General features: G+C 50.6%; 1 protein-coding gene and 2 long non-coding RNA genes across 20 annotated transcripts in view; 2 read left to right on the top strand and 1 right to left on the bottom strand.

The window, feature by feature from the left end:
* The window catches only part of CTIF (cap binding complex dependent translation initiation factor), a 297,589-nt gene that overhangs the window by 257,258 nt on the left and 17,991 nt on the right, over positions 1-22,340 (bottom strand). For 2 of the 18 annotated variants that reach the window (XM_045457974.1, XM_045457979.1), the window contains exon 2: positions 6,133-6,349. The exons of the other annotated variants lie outside the window; for them this stretch is intronic. The gene's annotated coding sequence lies outside the window, so the exon portion shown is untranslated. The remainder of the gene's footprint in view (positions 1-6,132; positions 6,350-22,340) is intronic. 18 annotated transcript variants of the gene reach the window in all.
* LOC123587906 lies at positions 11,541-13,048 on the top strand. The gene is made up of 3 exons (XR_006707600.1): positions 11,541-11,641; positions 12,505-12,733; positions 12,866-13,048. It is a non-coding gene; the product is annotated as an uncharacterized LOC123587906 (long non-coding RNA).
* Positions 13,654-15,921, top strand: LOC123587908. Its single transcript, XR_006707602.1, has 2 exons — positions 13,654-13,703; positions 15,100-15,921. It is a non-coding gene; the product is annotated as an uncharacterized LOC123587908 (long non-coding RNA).

Here is a 22,340-nt window from a genome sequence, read left to right as displayed (position 1 = left end):
CTCTCCACCCAACTCCAGCCCCCCCACCAACCTGGAGGGCCACTGCGCCCACCTCAGACACAAGGTCCTCCCTGCTTTGTCCCACAACATCCCCAGCACTTACTTCTAAACTGAGCTCTCTGCCACTTGACCATGGCTTTTCCTGGGGTGGCACTGGCAGGGGGGAGGGGAAGGGATGCTTAACATCTTCCTGCCCACCGCCTTCCCTCCTGCCACGGGACAACACCCTCCTATTTGGTGCCAGGAATGTATTCAGAGCTCAGTGAACACTTGCAGGAAGGACACACACTCTAGACTTCAAGTACCACACAAGCCCCAGAAAGAAAGAAATGAGGTAAAGGGGGTTACGGGCTCCCTGACCCCAGAGAGCAAACCAGCTGCTAGCTGCGCTCCATTTTTGCCAAAAGAGAAAGCGTCCCCTTCCCTCCCCAACAAGTCGCTCTTCTTTTCCCTTGTCTAAGCTCCTCAGAGGAAGTGCTGATAGTCAGGAAAATGCCAGAAAAGCTGCAGGAACCCATTGAGGAGAGGGGAACATTTACATGCAACCCAGACACAGGCAGTGGAAAAGAAAAGAACGAGAAGGAAAAGTCTTGGAACAGGGAGATGGGGGCAGGGGGGGTGGGCAGGACAGACTAAAGCCCCCAAACCTAAGGTAGTAGCAAGAATTATTCCTGAAAATACAAGGACTAAAGTGTAATTCTGGACACAGGACTGACTGCTGTGTTATGTAATTCATACCGGGATTTGGTAGATGTCAGGATATTCCCCCAGGAATGTCAAAAATCAGTGGTCAGGGGGCACCTGGGTGGCTCAGTCGGTTGAACGTCCGACTTCGGCTCAGGTCATGATCTCACGGTCTATGAGTTCCAGCCCCGCGTCGGGCTCTGTGCTGATGGCTCGCAGCCTGGAGCCTGCTTTGGATTCTGTGTCTCCCTCTCTCTCTGCCCCTCCCCCGCTCATGCTCTGTCTCTCTCTATCTGTCAAAAATAAATAAACAACAACAAAAAAAATCAGTGGTCAGCTGTGGTATTTGTGAAAACGGAGTCTTCCCTCACTGCGCAGTGGAAAGTGGACAGAAACGGATGTCGCAGAGCTGGGGCTGGCGAGATGTTGAAGAGGGACGTGTAATGAATGGCATGGCAAAGTCAGAGCAAGTCACGGGTAAAGGGGAAAGAAGTCGGCTGTAAGGCAGGCCGGCAGAAGCGTCTCGTTTCTGGAGCAACAGAAGGGGGTCTGGGATAATCGAGGCTCCTGGCGAGGGGGTTAGCTGCTTTCTAATCCCCACCCCCCCCACCGGTGACTCTATACACTGCCAAGGGCTCCCAGGGAGCCTGTTCTCCACTGAGGTTCAGGCCACACCCTGATTCTTGGGGAATCAGGGAAAAGCAGAAATAGAGGCCGGCCTCTGGGACATTAGAATGGGAACCCTAAGAAAGAATGCTCCACGACAGGAGAAGCAGTCTGGCACACAGGACGGACACGACCTGTGCTTCCAGGAAGAGGGCTGGTCCCAGCAAACTGTGGCCAGGGAAAAAAAGCCCCCAGCAGAGAGTATTCCCAGAAGGTGGGACAAGGTGAAAACCCCAATTTTCCAGCTAGCAGTGACATGCTTCACCAAGGAGTCAGGGGGTCCCAAGTTGTTCGGTTTGGGCCCAATCTTAGGACATAGACAACATAATTGATATAAGGGGAGGTGGAACTGGAGGTCCCCAGGGTGTTACTGCTGAAGGCTGGTCAGCATAGGTCACGCGAGAGTGAGAACTTTTCAGCAGCCTCCGCCTCCATCCTGTGACACTAAATTCTAATGAGCAGAAATCACAATTCAGACAGGAATATACCTGGAGTGGAGGAAGCAGACCTGAGACCACCCTGTCCCTCTGCTCTAACTCTTGCTTACCAGGTCAGAGATGTGTGTTTGGCCTCCTGAGCAAACCTCCTCACACACCAAAAGAACCCCTATGCCGATGACCCTCACCAAGCATTCTGCCAGGGAAAAAAAGTAGGGTAACTTCAGACCGGCTTTCTGGTAAACTGGCTACCCCTTGGGATGATCAGATAAATCTGAGCTTATAATAAATACAAACCTGTAGCACAACTCTGGCCTAGCTGGCAGACAGGGGGCAAGCAACCATCCCTTTTTTACTAGATAGATACAGAGACAATGGACAGATGGATGGGTGGATGGATAGACAGATGGATGGGTGGACGGATAGACAGATGGATAGATCAATGGATGGATGGATGGATGGACAAACAGACGGATAGGTGAATGAATGGATGGACAAATGGACAGGTGGATAGGTGAACAGACAGATGGATGAATGGACAGAGAGATGGATGGATGGACAGATGGATGGATGGGTGGTTGGTGGATGGATGGATGGATGGATGGATGGACAGAGGGACAGATGAATAGATGGATGAATGAACAGATGGATTGGTGGCTGGATGGATGGATGGACAGATAGACAGATGGACAGTTTGATGGACAGATGGATGGGTGGGTGGATGGATGGAGGGGTGGGTGGGTGGATGGATGGATGGACGGACTAATACTTTCATGAGCCATTTGTCAGCCAGAGGCTTTAGAGAAGCTTCCATTTAATTATCCAATCAGAAGAATGAGGGGCCTCAAGAAAGCTTACATCTGGCTTCAGAGCCGGAAATACAGGTATGAAAAGATAATAATTAGTGTGGGTCTCTGCGGTCACACGCAGCTCCTCCTCCATGCCCTCCCCCTGAAAGAGTCAAATACTCCCACTAGGCAGACAAATGAGCACATGAAGAGAGCTGAGAAAGGAGAGCTCCATCTGGGAAAGAATCCTGGGAATTAGGGACAAGGCCCTGGGCTGCATAGAGGCCTCCCTCAAGCAGCAGAAATGCCCATTACTTCAGGAAAGGATGACAGGGGTGTGTGTGTGTGTGTGTGTGTGTGTGTGTGTACGTATGCACGTGAGTGAGAGAGAGAGAGAGAGCGAGAATGCAAGAGAAAGCTGGGCGAAAAAGAGCCAATAGTTATTTCTGAGTAGGAAAAAGTCATGATAAAAAAAAAACAAAAAAACCCACAAACATTTCACGGGGAAAGAATAGTTTTCTCAACCAGCAGCACTGAGACAACTGAATATCCATATGTAAAGGAATAAGCTCGACTTACACTTCACATCCGACACCAAAATTCACCCCAAAAGATCACAGCCCTAAATGTAAGAGCATTACAAAACTCTTAGGAAACATAGGAATAAATCCTCGTGACCTTGGATGAAGCCATCGTTTCTCAGCTATGACACAAAACCACAAGCAATGAAATAACAAATAAATAAGGATCCATTGGACTCCATCAAAATTAAAAACATTGGGCCTCAAAGAACATGATGAAGAAGGTGACATGACAACCCTTGGGGGAAAATACTGCAAACCACAGATCTGATAAGGGCATAGTATCTAGAGTATATAAAGGACTGCTACGAATCAACAATAAAAGGACAAAGGACCAAATTAGGAAACAGGCAAAACTTTGAAGAGACATCTCTCCAAAGAAGATACACAAGTGGCCTACAGCCCTTGGATGAACAGGTAAGCCTGAGCGTTTAATACTACAAAGCACTTGAAAAGATGCTCAACATCCTTAGTCATTGAGGAAATGCAGACCGAAACCACAGTGAGACAGTACTTCACAGCCACTGGGATGGCAAGGCTCAAAAAGACACACAATACCCAAGTGTGGGTGAGGATGTGAAGAAACTAGACCCCTCGTCCATGGCTCGCGCGACTGTAAAGTGGTCCTGCCACTTTGGAAAACAGTCTGGCAATTCCTCAAAAGGTCATTACCACATAAACCCAATAATTCTACTCCAAGGTACCTATCCAAGAAAATTAAAAACAGGTCCACACAAAAACGTGTACATGAACGCTCAGGGTAGTATTATATAGTATTCATCATAATAACTGAAATATGGTAACAACCCTCAAATGATCTCTCATTGGCTAATGGATACATTAAAATGTGGTATAACCACATATTGGGATATCATTTGGCCATAAAAAGGAATAAAGCACTGATCCATGCTACAACATGAACCTTGAAGGCACTATATTAGTTGAAAGAAGCCAGACACAAAAGACCGCATTTTCTAGAACTCCATTTACGTGAGAGGTGCAGGATAGGCAAATCCACAGAGAAAGAGAGTAGATGAGTTGTTGCCTAGGGCTCAGGGAGTTGGGGGGAATAAGGAAGGAGGTCATGGAAATGCGCTGGATGGCACTCTTCTAGAAAACAAAAAATGATGCATCTAGAAAATGTTCTGGATAGAAGACATTGTTGCACAACATGGTGAACATATTAAAGCCACCTACTTTTTTATTTTTATTTTCTTATTATGTTTTTAATTTTAATTCCAGCATACTTAACATACAGCGTCATGTTAGTTTCAGGCATACAATGGCACGATTCAACAATTCTATGCATTACTCAGTGCTCATCACGACAAGTACACTCTTTAATCCCCATCACCTATTTCACCCGTCCCCCCCACCCCACCTCCCCAACCATCAGTTTGTTCTATATGGTTGAGAGTCTGTTTCTTACTTTTTTTTCCCCTTTATTCTTTTGTTTCTTAAATTCCACGTATGAGTGAAATCAGAAAAATCCACCTACCTTAAAAGGGTGAATTTTTATGGTATATGAATTGTATCTCAATAAAGCTTTTATTTTAAAGAAATAGCAGAGAAAGAGCCAGAGATGAGGGCCACGCAGGGCCATGGCATATGTTTGGGTGACCTGACTGAAGACAAATGAAGAAAAACCAAAAGGAAGTGTGAGAGAAACCAGGCAGAAGGGCACATCTCAGGAACCAAGCCCTCACGTTCTGTATGGATTAACATCTCTGAGGGCAAAAAGAGTAATAGATCCCCAAAACAAGACCATTTCCTTCTGGATTTGGCTTTTGACACCACCTGCCTCAAAAACCCGAACTCCGTCACCACCCTCTGGTCCTGAGGCAGGGACACAGGTCAGATTCCGTTTTACCCAAACACCCTGTCTAGGATGGATGAGGCAGGATTCTTCTGGAGCCACAGTTGCTTGTGGTTTTCTCCTCATGTCTCAAATCTCAAGTTCACTCCGAGAGTCAGTCCGAGTCCCCAGGCCAGTTTGCTATGCTCGGTACCGGACCATGACACAGGGACCCTGGGCAGACCCCTCTCTGCCCAGGTCATTAAAGGGGAAGGGAGGCTGTGACTCATGCCTGACGCTATGCCTGAGTCAGACCTCCCACCTGACGCCTTCCAGATGACGCTCTGATCAGATTCACTCGTCAGTGGCTTTTCCTAAGCAGGTACAATGATTTCTCTTTAGTAATTCCTCTCATAACACTCTCTTAGAGGCTCTGGATGCACATTTGCTATCGTGGCTGACAACATGAAGGGCTCTAATATCACACATCCCACATAAGCGGCTTTCAGAGTTTTAAGAATAATTAGCAATTTCAACCTTTTAGAATACTATTCCCTCGATGAAGAAAGCCAAAAAACAAAACCAGACAAAAGACAAGCCCTGAAATCACCAAACACCAAGCTTATGAAGCAGAGAAAGGATTATAGTCTAAATTAGTAAAAGGTACAGTTGAGGGGCACCTGGGTGGCTCAGTCAGTTGAGGGTCTAACTTCAGCTCAGGTCATGATCTCGTGGTTCGTGAGTTTGAGCCCCACCTCAGGTTCTGTGCTACAGCACAGAGCCTGCTTTGGATCCTCTGTCTCACTCTCTCTCTGCCCCTCCCCTGCGCGCTCTCCCTCTCTCTCTCCAAAATAAACATTTGGGGCACCCAAGCGGCTCAGTTTGTTAAGCGTCTGACTTTGGCTCAGTCATGATCTTACGACTGGTGAGTTCAAGCCCCACGTCGGGCTCTGTGCTGACAGCTCGAAACCTTGGAGCCTGCTTTGGATTCTGTGTCTCTTTCTCTCTCTGCCCCTCCCCTGTTTGTGCTCTGTCTCTTTCTCTCTCTCTCTCCCTCTCTCTCTCTCAAAAATAAACATTTAAAGAAAATTTTTTAAGATTCAAATAAATAAATATTTTTAAAAAGTATATATGTATAAAATAAATAAATAAGAGGTACAGTCGAGCAGACCGAATCCTACCTATGTCATTTTCCTCTGTTTTGTTTGTGTCATACACAAATCCTGTACTTGGGTCTCCACGGGACCATGTTTTATTTGGTTTTACTTTACAAACTTGGTGTTGGCGATTCAACAGCGAGGCCTCAGCTGGCACAGTGAATCTGGAAACCGGGAGTCTCCGATCAGAGGCGGCTTTTCGCCTACTTATTCTGGCGTGTGTGTTGGCTGAAGTAGAGACCTACAGAGAAAAGGGACCGGGAAAGCGCAAACAGCAGTGAGCGAGGCCCCGGATGAGGATACCAGCGAGAGGTGGGGCAATCGGGCAAAGGTCCTCAGATGAACAAAGCCTCATCTCGGAGAAAGGCTGTAAGTTACCAATGAGCCTGGCCTCCCACAATTATTGCAAAACACTTAGGTGTTTTTGCTTTTCCAATAAAACCAGCCAGGCCTCAGCGTCCCTGGGTGGCTCAGCCGGTTAAGCGTCTGACTCTTGATTTCAGCTCATGATCTCACGGTTCGTGGGATGGAGCCCTGCATCCAGCTCTGCACCCACCGCACGGAGCCTGCTTGGGGTTCTCTCTCCCCGCTTCTCTCCGCCTGCCCCTCTCCTGTTTGCTCTGTCTTTCTCCAAAAAAAAAAAAAAAAATAATAAATAAATAAATAAATAAATAAATAAAGGAAGTCGCTCTGTCTCAAAATAAATAAATAAACATTTAAAAAAATGGCCAGGCTGGAGGAGCAGAGACAGCACTTTGCTCTACTAAATGCCTCTCTCCTGGGCTGGCGGCTGACCTGGCCAAGCCCCAACGGCCATATGTCTGCCCTTCCGAAGGTCAGTGCTGCCCCGGGCAGCTAGGGTGCAAGTGACTGCACAGCCACAGCTCCCCAAAGGCAGGCGCACCTGCTCCCGAGCCAGGGCCAGCGGGCGCACCTGGGTGTCTTGCATAATGCAGGCACCGCTGCCCAAGGTCAGCGAGAGACCATCCACAAGCCCCAATTGTTCTCGGGCGAGCTCTCTCTGAGGCCAATTGTTCTACGAGGCACGTTTCTCCAGCTCGGGGCCCGCCTGGCAGGCCCTGGGTCCTCCACAAATGTTTGCTGTTGGCTTCTCGGGATGAAATTGGGAAAGCGTTCTCATTTACGAAGGCCTTGGTCCAGACAAGCGCCCTTACTTGGGCAGTCTCCCTTAGAAGGAGAGGACCGCAGGAGTAGTTGCTGCAGTTTATTTATTCCAGATAACCAGGGCTTGGAGCCGGGGCCAGAACCCGGGGCGGATGCATGCACAAAGCAGCTTTCATAAAAATGCACGCCAAGCAGGCAGCAGTTGTGATGTGCCTGGGCTGGGCAGTGGAGAGCATCCCAGGAGAACAGCGCTAGACCGAGAGGCGGGGTCTCCACTGACCATCCCTCCCACCTCGTGGGGCAAGGGGGGCTGCTCAGGGGGGCGCATAGATACATAAATGCACCTCTGACTCATTCTCGAGTTCGGAGGTTCTCACACCAGGCCTCAGCTCTCCTCACCGTGCATTGCTAAAATCCCACGGCATCGTCTTTAAACCCCCTTAAGGCAAAAAAAAAAAAAAAAAAAGTGAAAATTAATCTAATTAAAGTCGACAGTGTTCACAGTAAGGAAAATTCTGGTATTTTGCCAAGAGTCTCTCTCCCCAGCCAGCGCCAGCTCTGTGGGTAAAGGGCACGAGGTTGGGAGCCTGACAGGCCTGAGCTGGAGTTCTGGCTCTGCCACTCAGCTGTGTCACCATGGGGACATCTGTCAAAGAGGCAAGAGTGACACTTACCTTTTTTTTTTAATTTGTTTAATGTTTGTTTATTTTTGAGAGAGAGAGAGACAGAGACAGAGACAGAGCATGAGCGGGGTGAGGGGCAGAGAGAGAGAGGGGGACACAGAATCGGAAGCAGGTTCCAGGCTCTGAGCTGTCAGCACAGAGCCCGATGCGGGGCTCAAACTCCCGAACCGCAAGATCATGACCTGAGCCGACGTCAGATGCTTCGACTTGTGACCGACTGAGCCACCCAGGCGCTCCAAGAGTGACATTTACCTTTCAAAACTGCTATGAGCATACGAGAGTTAAAAGCTATAAAGCCCCCCACCCAATGCGAAAGTCAGCCCCTCACGCCCCATTGGCTCGAGCCCGACCCACCGACCCCGACGGGTGCCTGTGCTCCCAGATCCTGCCCCCAGGAATCCTGGCAGTGGACGCAGGACTTGCTGTATCTCAAGGTGGCAGCTCCAGGGAGGGAGGATCCCCAAAACCCAGCCGAACCCAACACCTTTCCTGGCTATTACCGTCTCATCTCATTTGGACCTGTCAGCAGCCCTGTGAGGCAGGCAGGAGACTGGCTGGTATTTCTACCATCCCCATCTTAGATGCAGAGAGGGGAGTGAGCCTTCAGCTAGGTCTCATGGGAAGTTACCCCCCAGAGCTGGGCCTCAGACAGTCCAGCACTCTGTCTGATGATACTGAGCATCCAGACATCCCACTACATTCCCTAGGCGGATGGAACATCATCCACGCTTCCCAGTGTGCAACTGGATGTTCAGAAATGCAGCAAACGTGACATTCTATCTGTTCCAGACTTGAGCCTGAAGGAGGTCTGGCAGCTTTTGTTTTTGTGTTCCGAGAGGAGCCAGCCATCTTGAAAGAGGCCAGCAGCGCTCAGACCACCATGTTAGAAGGAAGTCAAACTAACTGCACAGAGATGCCACACAAAGATACCATCTAGAAATACCACAAAGGGATGTCACAAAAAGAACAGAGGGCCCCAGGAGGACCCTTTCTTTACTGGTTCTGCTTCTCTGGAGAATCTACCTAGTCCAGGCTCCTTGAGGCCAGGAGCCAAGTATGATTTGCCTTTGACCCCTCAGTCTGCAGCGTCCAGCTCAGACTATCAGGAGACCACTCACACATCCAGAAATAGCGGATGGGCAAATACACTATAATGCAGCCAAATGAGAGAATACCACACGCTTGGGAAAAACGCAAAGAGGGCCACTATGTGCTGGTGTAGGCGAGATCTACAGAATATTCTGAGAGGTGAAAGACCAAGATACAGGATCGCATTTTCAGTATGTCCCCTTTGAAGTAAGAGGGCAAAATAAGAATTTATTCCTTGTAGTACATGAAGAAATAGGAAAGAAGAAACAAATTATTAAAGGCGCCACCTACTGTGATTATGTTTTTTAAGAAGCGTTCTTATCTTTTATTTTTCTGCTTTATTTATAAGCAAAATAATACGGCGTCTGGGATTCATGTCAAAAAGTCCACACGTAGACAAGCAAACAGCAGAAAAGAATCAAGCCTGGCCACGAGAGGATAACTGGGAAAGCTGGGTGATGGGTCTCCAGGGGCTCATTAGAATAGTCTGTCTACTTTTACAACTGTTTGAAATCTTCAGTAGTAAGTTTTTTAAAAAATTGTTATTTCTAGGAGAGAGTAGGACAAGAAGGAAGGGGGGTGTGGTGGATGGGGACAGAGTGCGAACCATACTTCCTTACTTCAGAGCGTATCTTTTTTTAATTATTGAGGTAAAATTCACATAGTACCTTCACGATGTTGTGTAACCGCCTCTGCTTGTTCCAAAGCATTTTTATCACATCAAAACCCCTTACCCACTGAGTCACTGATTTCCTCTTCCCCCCCTCTCTTGCCCTTGCCAACCGCCTACCTTCATTCTGTCTCTAGGGATTTACCTATTCTAGATAGTTCATACAAATGGAATCATACGACACGTAACTTGTCTGGCGTCTTTCGCTTAGCATGATGTTTCTCAAGTTCATCCACACGGTATCGTGTATCAGGACTTCATACCTTTTACGGCAAATAATATTCTCTTGTATGGATATACCACATCTTATTTACCCATTCATAGGTCGACAAACATTTGGATTGCTTCTAGAGCGTATCTTTCTGTTTTGACTTTATTCTTGAACTCTGTAAATGTATTGCCTCTTCAAGAGAAATATCAAAAATTACACTGCTATTAGACAATGTAGACCACAGAGAAGGCAGATGGGGACACAGGGGCGGATTCATTAAAAAGTTGGAAAGTGTGGCAGAAAATAGAAGGCATTCAAAAATAAAAGGAAAAGGGACAACAAATTGTAATTACTTGTGCTGGAGTTATGCGGTTATAACACAATTTATAATTTTTTCAAGCATGAAAGCACTTGAGAACCCGTTTGGGATACAGACTGGGAGTCTCGGCTGGGTTGGGAGACGGGGCTGGACTATGAGGGTCTCCACCCCAGGCTGGGGCCAAGCCAGGGTGTGGTGACATCTATCACTGTCACACGCTGACCAAGTTCCTTGTCTCTCCAACTAAGAGGACGGCTGGGGCTCCTACTTCCCCCTCCAGAGGCAGTAGGGGGCAATTTCCAGGGAGGTATCTTGTGGGCAGGACAGCCAGTGGCCTTCTGTTCCCTGTTTTGTGCACTGGGCCTCTAAGAATTATTTTGTAGAGTTGCATCTGTTGCTTTAAAACAAAAGGTCTGTAGAGACTCTTATGGGAGAAATAATTCTGGGCTTGGGAGTCAAAAGACCAGTTTTTAGTTGCAGCTCTGAACTTGGATGAGTTATGTGCCCATTTTCCAGATGGAAATAATAATTCTTGCTCCTTCTGTACCTTGGAATATTAGATGGTTCAGAGATAATTAAGGCTTTGAGTTCCTCGGCAGAAAGATGCCTGGAAACACAAGGGGATATTATGATTCCTGTGGCCTGTAGCAGAGACCATGAGAGAAGCCAGTATAAACAATTGAGCTCAGAATAGTAATCTAATCTTCCAGACTTTATCTAGGGGAAGAAGAGAGTCTGAGAAGCTACCCAAGCTCCCTATCTCCACCACGAACTCACAAGAATATAGTTCTGTACAGTCTAGAGTCTCATTTCACCCCTGTCCCAAATCTGCATGGGTAGGATTATTCCCTTTTTGAAGAGGGAGAAACTGAGGCTCAAAGAAGATAAGAAAGATAAGAAGTGGGACTAGACCCCTGGCCCATGCAGTCCTGCTTATATTCTGAGATGCATCCAAACACAACACGCTTGGTCACCTGGGCTTGCTGGTGGCTCTGCAGAATTGAGGATCCCCCTGTGTCACTGCCTCAATCCACCTCTCCTTCAACAGCATCTCTTATGGGCCGCGCAGTGCTGAGTGCTGCGGAGAAAGAGGCGGTATATGGAACCAGGCTCTCAGGGTGCTGCTGGTCCCCCTCGACTCACTCTTACAAGAGGCCACAGCAGAGGCTGCTGGTGGCCTACTCCGTATCCATTCACCCGGTCTTCCTTCCAGACAGAACCTTGGGTAATGGCTCAGCTGCAAAACCACATTTCCCAGACTCTCTTGCAGGTACGGGTGGACCAATGAAAACTGATCCCAGCTCCTCCTCCTTCCTGCCCACGTGGCTGGTCCTCCAGCCACCCCGCTGGACCATGAGGTGACCTTGAGTAAAGTGGCCGCCTGCAAAGGAGAGTGGAAGCGGACAAGATCCCACGGAATCAGCATACCAGCTCAGGTCAGCCTCCCTCCAGCCTACTTTTTATGCAAGAGACGAGCAATCTCCATCTTAAACAGCCCTGGTTATTTCTGGTCTCTGGCATGAACCCATATACATGGGTCGGTTCCCCTGAGTTGGCTTATATACCCTAAACAACGAAGGCTGCCAGGCTCTGCGTTGGCCTGAAGGGGTAGAGGCAGCCACCGCTCAGAAAATAACCAGGCATCCTGGTGAAAAGGACAAGGAGGCCATCTAAACGTCACAGCAGAATCAAAGAATGAATCTTCCAGACCGCCCAGAACTGGGGTCCCCGGCCCAGGGGATCTGCAAAGATCCTGGGACAGGTCCAGCTGACTCACCTCCACCCGTGTGGCCTTCACTCTGGCCCGTGCTCATCTCTCCAGCCCTGTTCCTCACCTCCCGCCACCCCCTCCCCGCCCCCGAAGTCTGTGTCCCAAGAAATACCTGACTCACACCCAGCCACATGCACGTTCTCACCACCAGCCCTTTGCACATCATGTGCCGTCTGCCTTAAGCACTCCTCTCCCCACCTCTTGGCCAGACTGACCCCTCCCCCTGCACCCTTTGATTGAACTCTCAAGATACTCAGTCCTTGGGGTGCCTGGGCGGCTCAGTGGGTTGACGTTGACTCGGGTCATGATCTCATGGTCCGTGGGTTTGAGCCCTGCGTCGGGCTCTGAGCTGACAGCTCAGAGGCTGGAGCCTGCTTTGCATTCTGTGTCCCTGTCTTTTTCTGCCCTTCGCCCACTCACATTCTCATTCTCTCTCTCTCTCTCTCTCTCTCTCTCTCTCTCTCTCTCCCCCTCTCTCGAAAATAAACAAACTTAAAAAAAAAAAAAAAAAAACCTTAATAAAAAAAGATACTCAGTCATTCCATAAACAGCCTTCCCTGACTTCCCCAAGCTGGACCAGGACCCCTCCAGAAACCCGCAGGCCCCAGGCTCCTCCTTTCTCAGTGTGCCAATGTCCGTCTCCTCCCCCGGTCCATCTACCCCTTCAGGGCAGGGACGAAGTACTGGACCTTCTACAACCCCATGTGAAGGCTCTCTGGCCGGAGGACTGCCTGCTCAGGACGTAGCACAAGGCCCGGTAGGTGGTAGGTTCTTAATATTGATGAAGTCTGTCCTTGACAGACTCAGAATCTAACACCCAGCCGGCAAACGGCTTTGTTAAACCCCAGTCTCCTCTGCCTCAGATTGCAAAAGTGTTCTCCTTTTCCAGAAATTGCTGGCTTTTACGCTCTGAGAATCATGATGTGCTTCCCTGCAAATGGATCGGTCACCCACCTTCTTTCCTGGGCACACACACTCTCCCCTCTGAGCCCCACAGTGGCCCCCCCTGGGGTAAGGGGCCTCGTTCTGATCTCTGCTTCCTCCCCTCTCCACCCCGTGTGCTCCGCTTACAGGAAGGACTGGGAGTTAGTCAATCACCTTGGCCGCCTTTACAGCTTCTGGTGAGGGGAGTCCAATGTTTACAGGTTGAAATTGCTAACATGAGGTTTGGACAACACTCCAGATTCCCTGGTTTGTCTCCCTGCCTTCTAAAGTGATAGGGGGTCAGTATCCCTGCCCCCAAGCGACAGGTCTAGAAGGACTAGGTTGAGTTGCTGCTGGCACGGATCTGGGGCGGGCTCCTAGGACAGCAGGAGGCAGGACGCAGCCCCAGGCAGGGGCCAGGTGGTCGGGGGTGCCCCCCCACCAAGCCCGGTCAGATCCCTGCACACACTCAGCTAGAGCAGACAGGCCCAGAGGCCCATGAGGGCCTCGGCCGCTTTCGTAGTCAGCTCTTATGAGCTCAACTGGTCTTTGGACAAGAAGGTTCAGCAAAATCTTAATTATAGGCCGTCCCTCCTGCTTTTAATGGCGAGGCTCTGAAAACGTAGTACCTTAATCACATGGCGTTAAATCAAATCACTTTTTTTTTTTTAAGTAGGCTTCGCCAGCGTGGAACCCAATGTGGGGCTTGAATTCATGACCCTGAGATCAAGACCTGAGCTGAGATCAAGAGTCAGATGCTTAACCGACAGAGCCACCCGGGCGCCCCTCAAATCACGTTTGAGGTACACTAGTGAGCTTCAGTATGTAAAGGAAACCTGTTATGAAATCTTTTTTTTTTTTTTTTTTTTAAATTTTTTTTTTTTTTTTTTTTAACGTTTATTTATTTTCGGGACAGAGAGAGACAGAGCATGAACGGGGAGGGGCAGAGAGAGAGGGAGACACAGAATCAGAAACAGGCTCCAGGCTCTGAGCCATCAGCCCAGAGCCCGACGCGGGGCTCGAACTCACGGACCGCGAGATCGTGACCTGGCTGAAGTCGGACGCTTAACCGACTGCGCCACCCAGGCGCCCCATGAAATCTTTTATGAAGCAAGTTCATTGAGCCTTTTTGAAATTCAGGGAGTTTTTTGTTTATGCAGTTTACTTGTGTGAATCTAATTCAAGTTTGCAGGGCACCTAAACCCCTCACTCATCGGTGTCTGTTCTCCTTGTCATCTCTCAAGGGTGCCCCCCTCCCACATTGAGTCTATGGCAGTCGCCAAGAGCCGGGCCCTCCCTCCCTGGGCCCCCAGGAGTGTGCCTTTCCCCTCAAAAGGGCACACTCTAGAAATTCGGAACGCAAGTGTTGTAGGCCAAATTGTGTCCCCCTCCCCCCCCATTCGTATGTCGAAGCCCTAACTCCGGCCACCTCAGAACAGGATTGCATTTGGAGAGGGTGCCTCTCAAGAGGGAGTTAAGGTACAAATGAGGTCACTAGGGTGGGCCTTAATCCACTGGGACTGGTCTCCTTCTAAGAAGGGGAGATCAGAACATAGACACATACAGAGGGAAGGCCCTGTGAGGACACAGCAAGAAGTGCCCATCCATAAGCCAAGGAGAGAGGCCTCAGGAGAAATCGCCCCTGCTGACCCCGTCGTCTGGGACTTCCAGGTTCCAGAAATCGTGAGCACGTGAATAGGCTGTGTAAGCCCCCGGCCTGTGGCTCTCTGTGGCCGCAGAGCCCTTGCAGACTGACACAGGAGAGCCTGTCCGCGCCCTGTCTCATCCGTCCCACTCTGCCGCTGCTGAGCTGGGTGACCCCGGCTGGCGACCGCAGCCCGGGCTCAGGGTCCTCTACGTCTCCCTCCCTCAGGGGGTTGAGTGAGGATCACATGGCAAAGGTCGGCAGCATGCTGGCGAGTTTGCTTCGCCCTCACCTTGGCCCGCTGCTGCGTGGCCGATGTCACTTACCCGCAGCAAGGGAGATTTCTCTGTCGCTTCTCACGGTCTCCCAGGTACAGAAAGCCGAAGTGAGAAGGGGATCCTGACACCATAGCCTGGATTTCTGTCTTGAATTAACACTTCACTTTTTTTTTTTTTTTTTTGGTTTAAGCATTGTTACATATATTCTTAAAGCTGAGACTCACAATGAATCTGTGAAGTAGCCAGGGGTAAAAAAATCTTATTTTCATTTTACAGATGAGGTAAACTGAGGCACAGAAGGAGTGACGGATTTATCTGTGTCCCCGCGACTTGTTCGATAGGACCCTGGCTCCCGGGACTCACATTCCTCTGCTCCCTCCCATCATTCACTGACACCCTAAGTACTCAAACCATCCCCATTATCTGGTCACTCGCTGCTGCAAAACCTTCTGTGGACCAGCCAAGCCCCCGCTGGTCTGCACTATCCCCTGCCCTCAAACCTCCAGTCCCACCGTCACCAACTCCGCTGTCACAGACCAGTCAGACTGCCCAAAGAACACAAGCCACGCTCACATGTCACCACCTCTGAGAACATCTTGCCCATTTCTTTCTGAACAGGTGCTGCCTCTTCCAGGAAGCCTTCCCTGACTGCTCTCATTGAGTTCTTTCCAGAGCTCTCACGCCCGGCCACATGAGGTGACTCCGAACAGACCTGCCTGTGCTTCGTCTGCAAATTGCTTAACCGTATTAGTCCCTAGAGCAGGGAACACATCTTCCCACCAGCCCGATGTACCAGGGCAAAAAGAAAAGACTCAATATCCCAATCCAACAGAACACCAGTGGTGGAGAAGTTACCTCCGCAACATCAACATGTTCAGAGATAGCTATTTACGAGTTCAACTTTGTAAACATTCTTACCCCCAACACCGCCATATCGCAGGAGTACTGGATGTCCACCCTGTCCGACTGGCCTCCAAATGGCACTGTTCCTGTTTCCCTGGACACCCTGACTGCCCCAACCATCCTTGCCTCTGTATCACAAAGCTAATGATTCTTTTTTTGTTTTTAATGTTTATTTATTTTTGAGAGAGAGAGAATGAGAGACAGAGTGCGAGCAGGGGAGGGGCACAGAGAGGGGGGGTCACAGAATCTGAAGCAGGCTCCAGGCTCTGAGTTGTCAGCACGGAGCCCGAAACGGGGATGCGGGGCTCGAACCCACGAACCGCGAGATCATGACCTGAAGTTGGACACTTAACTGACTAAGCCACTCGGGCGCCCCCAAAGCTAATGATTCTCAAACCAATGCCTACATGAACTCCAGGTGTTACTATTGAAAGATTCCACGGGTCTTTCTTTAAAGATGACCCCTTGTTCTAAGACTAGACAATGAAGGCAAGAATTTTTGTCTCTTTTGTTCACTGGCTGTATTTCTTGCTCCTAGAAAAAAACAACACAAAACAAAACTCTGGTACATAGATGCTGCTCGATATTACTTATTGAGTACGTCTGTTGAATAAATGAGACTATTAACTCTATCTGTTTCTTAGACTTTTAAAAAAATATGGGGCGCCTGGGTGGCGCAGTCGGTTGGGCGTCCGACTTCAGCCAGGTCACGATCTCGCGGTCCGGGAGTTCGAGCCCCGCGTCGGGCTCTGGGCTGATGGCTCGGAGCCTGGAGCCTGTTTCCGATTCTGTGTCTCCCTCTCTCTCTCTGCCCCCTCCCCCGTTCATGCTCTGTCTCTCTCTGTCCCAGAAATAAATAAATGTTGAAAAAAAAAATTAAAAAAAAAAAAATGTAATGATTGAATCCAAATCCAAATCCGCAGTCTCTCAGCCAGGCCCTGACCCAGGTGGGTTCCTGGCGGTGAGGTATTGCTCACCAAAGAGGAGGGCCAGGAAGCCCTGTCCTTTGGGATCCAGTGTTCTTTATCCCTTCCCAAAAGTCCCTGTTTTTTCATCCAGCCACGGCGATCCTCGAGGGGATTTCTGCAGCTTTCCCAAAGCTGTCATTTCCTTCTGGATGACACAAAGGGAAACACCTCTCAAAGGGGTGTGGGAGAGGAAGAGGCTGGCCCCGAGGCGGCAGCTGACATCCCAACTATCACCGTCAAAATGGAGCAGTGGAATGGGGTGACGGCCCACAGTTTGGGAAGGCCATCCCTAATGTCCCTGCTGCATCACGGCTGAACCAGCCTCTCCCCTCCTGACCCTCCAGAGGGCAATCCCCACACACAAAGCCTTCCAGGCCCGGAAAAATAACTCTTTCTCTTCTAAGTGCCTCCCCTGAGGGGGTGCCCAGTCACAAGACCTAGTTTGGGGTTTTACCTCCTCTCCTCCTCCCAACTTTGGGGAGGCCTACTATGTGCCGCTCAGTGAGAGGGGTACAAAGATGGACTGGGGTTCCCGGAGCTCACAGTCGGGAGAGGAAATTCTGCAAAAGCACGCAGCCGCGGTGGCTGGGGCTCAGCATTGTGGGGAGGGTTACATCAGCCCCTGCGAGACCACTGCGGTGTCCAGAATGGGGACAGGCTTCCTCAAGGGTTCCAGGCAGGAGGCTCTGGGATAAGCCAGAAATGCAGGAAAGGCAGGAGGTTCTCAAATCACAGCCTTGGGCCAGGTTGGAAGGGAGAGCTCCCACCCCAGGTAATAATCCGAGCCCCCCGGTTTCAGATCACACCCTCCAAAGCCTCCAGAGGCTTCCTACATTACTACTGAGTCCAAGTTCCTCCAAGTCCACCCACGATCTGGCCCCTAGGACCTCGCTGCCAGTTGGCCACCTTCTCCCCCTTGCTCATTGCCCTCCAGCCCCAGTGGCCTTGAGCTCCTCAGGCAGACAATGCTCCCGGGCCCTCCCAGATACTCCCCACTTCCTCCGGGATCTGCTCTTACCACCCTCCAGTCACCACTCCTCTCGCAGACGCCTGGCCCTTGGCCCTGCATTATTCCCCTCCATAGCATGCCCTCATCTGTGGTCAGAGAGCTCCAGGAGGGGGTCAGTCCTGCCCACAGCTTAACACCCCCCCCCCCCCCGCAGCTAGAATGGGGCTTGGGATAGTGCAGTGCATACTGGCTCAATAAATGAGTGAACTCCCCTTCCTTTCCACACCACACCCTTGCCTGTTGGTGGGTTGAACCTGTGTGTGTGTGTGTGTGCGTGTGTGTGTGTGTGTGCGCGTGCACTTAGTGACACAGAGAGGGTAGCGCACAGGGCAAGGCTGGGGGCCAGAATGCCCGATGGCCACAGCCTCAGTCTGTAGAATGGGCTGGCAGCCCTGCTGAGGTTAAAAGGCGCACAGAGCACACTAAGATCCCTGGCTCAAGGGCACCGTGTTCCCACAAAGAATTGTTAGTTCAGCTCTATAAGCTGCCTCATGACAGCCCTTGGGCTGCTGGCTGACCTGCCCTGGCAGAGGAAAGGGAGTGACCTCAGGAGGCTGGACCAAGAGACAGAGGTGCAGGACAGCCACACACGCGGGCCCAATGTTCCCACCTTGCACGACGGTTCTCCGGGCAAGGGTTTTATCAGCATTTCTGGGTGGTGTGCCCGAGCCACGCAATCTGCCTGTCCCCCAAAGCACACAATGGGGATCCTACTACCCCTCCTAGGAGCTGATAAGCACCGTCAGCAGGCACTGTCCTAAGCACACGAAATAGGCAGTACGATGACCCCATTTTACAGAAGTAAAGCTCAAGACCCATCTGTCCCTGGTGTCTGTGGCTGGCTCCGTGATGAGGTAGAAGGAGCCCAAGATTGAAAGTGAGAGGATGTGGCCTCGGTTTCTGCTGTCAGCTGCAAAGTCCTACGCGAGACTTAATCTCTTCGAGCATCTATGTAGAGTGACAATAATAATACCTGCCCACTCCACACAGGAGGCAGGAGAGCACTTGGCAAATTCATAAAATACGACACAGATGAGTGGCAGCTGGTGTTATTTAAGGGTGTGACAATCCTGGTGATTTCTCAGCTGTTTCCTGTAGGGGAAGGGACGGAAAAGCCCTCGACAGCCGGGAAGGACAAACTAAAAAGAGACACTCCGTGGTGACACAGCAGAGCTGCGGAGCTCGGGCTTGGGATCTATGGAAAACAGTGGGGACGTCGGCCATAAACAGGCCTTGAAACAAATGAAAAACCTAAGCTGATGAAGTATGCTAGAGGAGAGCCAGGCTTTGGGGACCCTCATCAAGGCCTTGGAGGGGGCCATCGGTAGCACATGGAGCTGCCCCAGGACTGTGGCACTGACCTGTGGTCATCCCCACATGGGCGGTATCACCCCGCAGGCCTGCAAGGTCCCGGCTTGCCTTCCATGCAGCAGGCAAAGCATTTGCCTCCCACCAAATCCCCTTTCGCTCTGGGACCTTCTGGGCCTGTGGGACTCCCAAGGACCAAACTGGTCATGCCTGAGACAGCAGGAGCACAGGGAGGGAGCATTTCTCAAGAGGTGGCTCATGAGAACAAGGAAAAATCCCAGTTTGGATAAACCGAGGGAGAGCAAAGAGTGGCCTGAAAGGCGCCCCCCCCCCCCCGCAAAAATCTGAAGATTTTTTAAACACCTTTCCCCCAAATCAAGAATCTCCAGCAGAGAAGGGACTGGGGTTCCTGATTGTTAGGAAGCTTCTTTCATCATTTTGGGGGGGTCAAGGGGAGCAGTGTGCTGCTGGTTCAGGGAGAAGGTAGTGTTAGGGACCCCGGGGCAGGAGGGGAGCGCCTGGAAACAGCCCACCCCATACACCCTCGGGGGTCCCAAGCCCCAGTGAGGCAGGCAGGGACACAAATCTAGGAGAGAAGGCAGTGGCAGCAGGAACCTCAGAATAGGACAGACCCTTCTGTACAGGGCAGAGGAGCTACGGGCCAGGGACGTGGGTTGGGGGAGGGGGGGTGGTCCACTAAGAATCAGGAATCCTCTTACGTCACCAAACTGAATAGATACCATTGTTGAGACCAGGAAAACACTAAAGAATAAACTCCCTCAAGACTCCAGTCACCTTCAAACCACCACCAAGATCAAGGTCAGCTTTCCACTGGCAGTAAAAGTGAGTCACCCTCACCTCCCCTGCTCTGAGGAGTCACAGTTCATCCCTGAAGACTCCCCTCTTGTGGGAAAGGGGGGCTCAACCCAGACAGCTACTCTGCATACATGGAAGGCCCCCAAGGGCCCCCCTGCCCCACCCCACCCCCAGCCCCAGGCTCCCCTCTCCCCAAGAAACGCTGCCTAACACCCCCAGCAGGAGGAGTTACCAGTTGCTGGCGGCAGGGAACTGGGAAGGTGACATTCTGCGTGGGAAGGGCGCCCTTGCTGAATTTTATGGCTCCATTCAGAGGTAAATCACTCTGGCCCTGGGAACTGGCTCCAAATAGATTTACTGGTTTTAATACTTGTTTGGGGGCATTGCAATTAATTGAAAGATGCCTTCTTCCAGTTACTGTTCTGAGATGGGGACCTGGGTCTCGGAGCACTCATTTTTATTGGGCATAATTACGATCGTCTAGAAATGGTGTTTGCCTGGAGTCCTCGTTCCCAGGGAAGAACGTTCTCTCCAAGTCCTGGCCGGCCTGAGTTCCCAACAACCCGGGCCAATTCATCCTACTGAAAACGGAAGAAGCTAAAGTCCCCTCTACGAGCATAGGACCCTACTAATCTGCTAACCTGTCAGCCTCCTGAGGTCATCAGATACGGTCCGAGGGCCCTGTAGGCTGCAGCGAGAGGAGCCAAGGAATAAGGGGAAGATGCTGATCACCCCCACATCAGTTCTACCAGCTGCCCCTGCTCTACCCAGTTTCCACAGGAGACCATCAGTGAGCAGCAACATGGAACAGAGGGTAAGCACATCGACTCTGGAGCCAGACTGCTGACTTGGAGTCTTGCTGTTGCCACTTCCTAGCTGTGTGACCTTACGCAAGTTACTTAACCTCTCTGGGAACTCTGTCTCAATTTTCTCTTCTGAACAATGGGGCTGACAATAATACGCATCTCAGGGGCGCTTGGGTGGCTCAGTCGGTTAAGCGTCCGACTCTGGCTCAGGTCATGATCTCTGGGTTTGTGGGTTCGAGCCCCGTGTCGGGCTCTGTGCTCACAGCTCAGAGCCTGGAACCTGCTTCGGATTTCTGTGTCTCCCTCTCTCTCTGCCCCTCCCCCGCTCGTGCTCTGTCCCTCTGTCTCTCTCAAAAATAAACATTAAAAAAAAAATTTTTTTTTAATAATACTCATTTCTTGGATTTTTATCAGGATTAAACTAGTCAATAACGTTAAAGCACTTGGTACAGTGCTTGGCATGTGGTAACTATTAAACGAATTGCCTAAAATAAAAACTTCAAAGCTATTTGAAGAAAGAATTTTGGGCCTAGAACGAAGTTTGAAAACCATTATTCTGGACCAGGGGTCCACAAACTTTCTGTAACGTGCCAGAGAGTAACTATTTTAGGCCATAGGGTCTCCGCTGCCACTAGCCAGAAGCAGTCACAGACACTTAAAGCAACAGGTGTGACCGTGTTCCCGTAAAACGTCACTTGGAAAAGCAGGCGTTGGGCCAGCTTGGGTCTGTGGGCCACAGCCTTGCTAACCCCAGGACTAGAACAAGTTCCCTGCTTTACAGATGAGGAAGACAGAATGGGGAGCCGGACCTCACGTCTGCCTTCCCAGGCCAGGGCCCATTCTAAACTCAAGAGCCCAGAAAGGTAGAGAGAAGTAGCCAATGTCGCCTGCAGGGCATGGCCTGTTGTGTTCCGCCAGCTGAAGAGGGCACTGTGAGAAAAGGTGACACGGAGGTCGTTGCTTTCCAGCTACAACACACACACGCTGGGCTCCTGAGGGTGGGCACAGGGGTGGGGTGTCTCCTGATTCATCTCCATAGCGCCCCTTGTCGTGGCAGGCTCTGAGAAGGCCTGTAAGCATGGATGCCATGCGGGGGAAGGCCCCCAGCCAGGAGAGCCAAGGGCCTGCGCGCCCTCATCTCAGTGAATTCTGGGAGTGGTTATTAAGTGAAGAAGCCCCCCCCCATACCCGTGACAAGGGGAAGCCCCTTGTTGAAGAGCTACACTATAAAAGGGACTTTACACAAAACACTCACTCACTATAACTGAGTCCAAACGAAACAAACAGGGTTTTATAAACATTTCCTTCTTCATCCCGCCACAAAAGACTGTGAAATCTTCAGTGAAGATGCGTGAAGGGAGGTCTGTGAGAAGGAAAGATGCTCCCTTTCTGTGAGACCAGTGCTGGTGGTTCAACATGGCCCCCAGAACGTCTGACACTGCTTGCTTCAAGAAGCGGGATCTTTGTCCCTTACCCCCGAACGCAGACTCGGTGACTGCTCGACCGATGGCGACAACTTCACAACTGAGCCAGCGTCCAGTCCGGCCTGTAAGAAACTGGCAGCTGCTCCTTCCTGTTTCTTTGGGACATTCACTTTGGAACCCAGCCACCGCGCTCTGAGGAAGCCCGAGCAGCCCCACAGACAGAGAACAGCCGGCCTAACTCGCCAGCCACGGGAAGGAGCCATCTTGGAAGTGGCTCTGTGCC

Source organism: Leopardus geoffroyi, chromosome D3, assembly GCF_018350155.1.
Source record: "Leopardus geoffroyi isolate Oge1 chromosome D3, O.geoffroyi_Oge1_pat1.0, whole genome shotgun sequence".
NCBI classification, from domain to species: Eukaryota; Metazoa; Chordata; class Mammalia; order Carnivora; family Felidae; genus Leopardus; species Leopardus geoffroyi.
The sequence above is the reverse complement of the archived record's forward strand: the minus strand, read 5'-3'. Positions and strand labels throughout refer to the sequence as shown.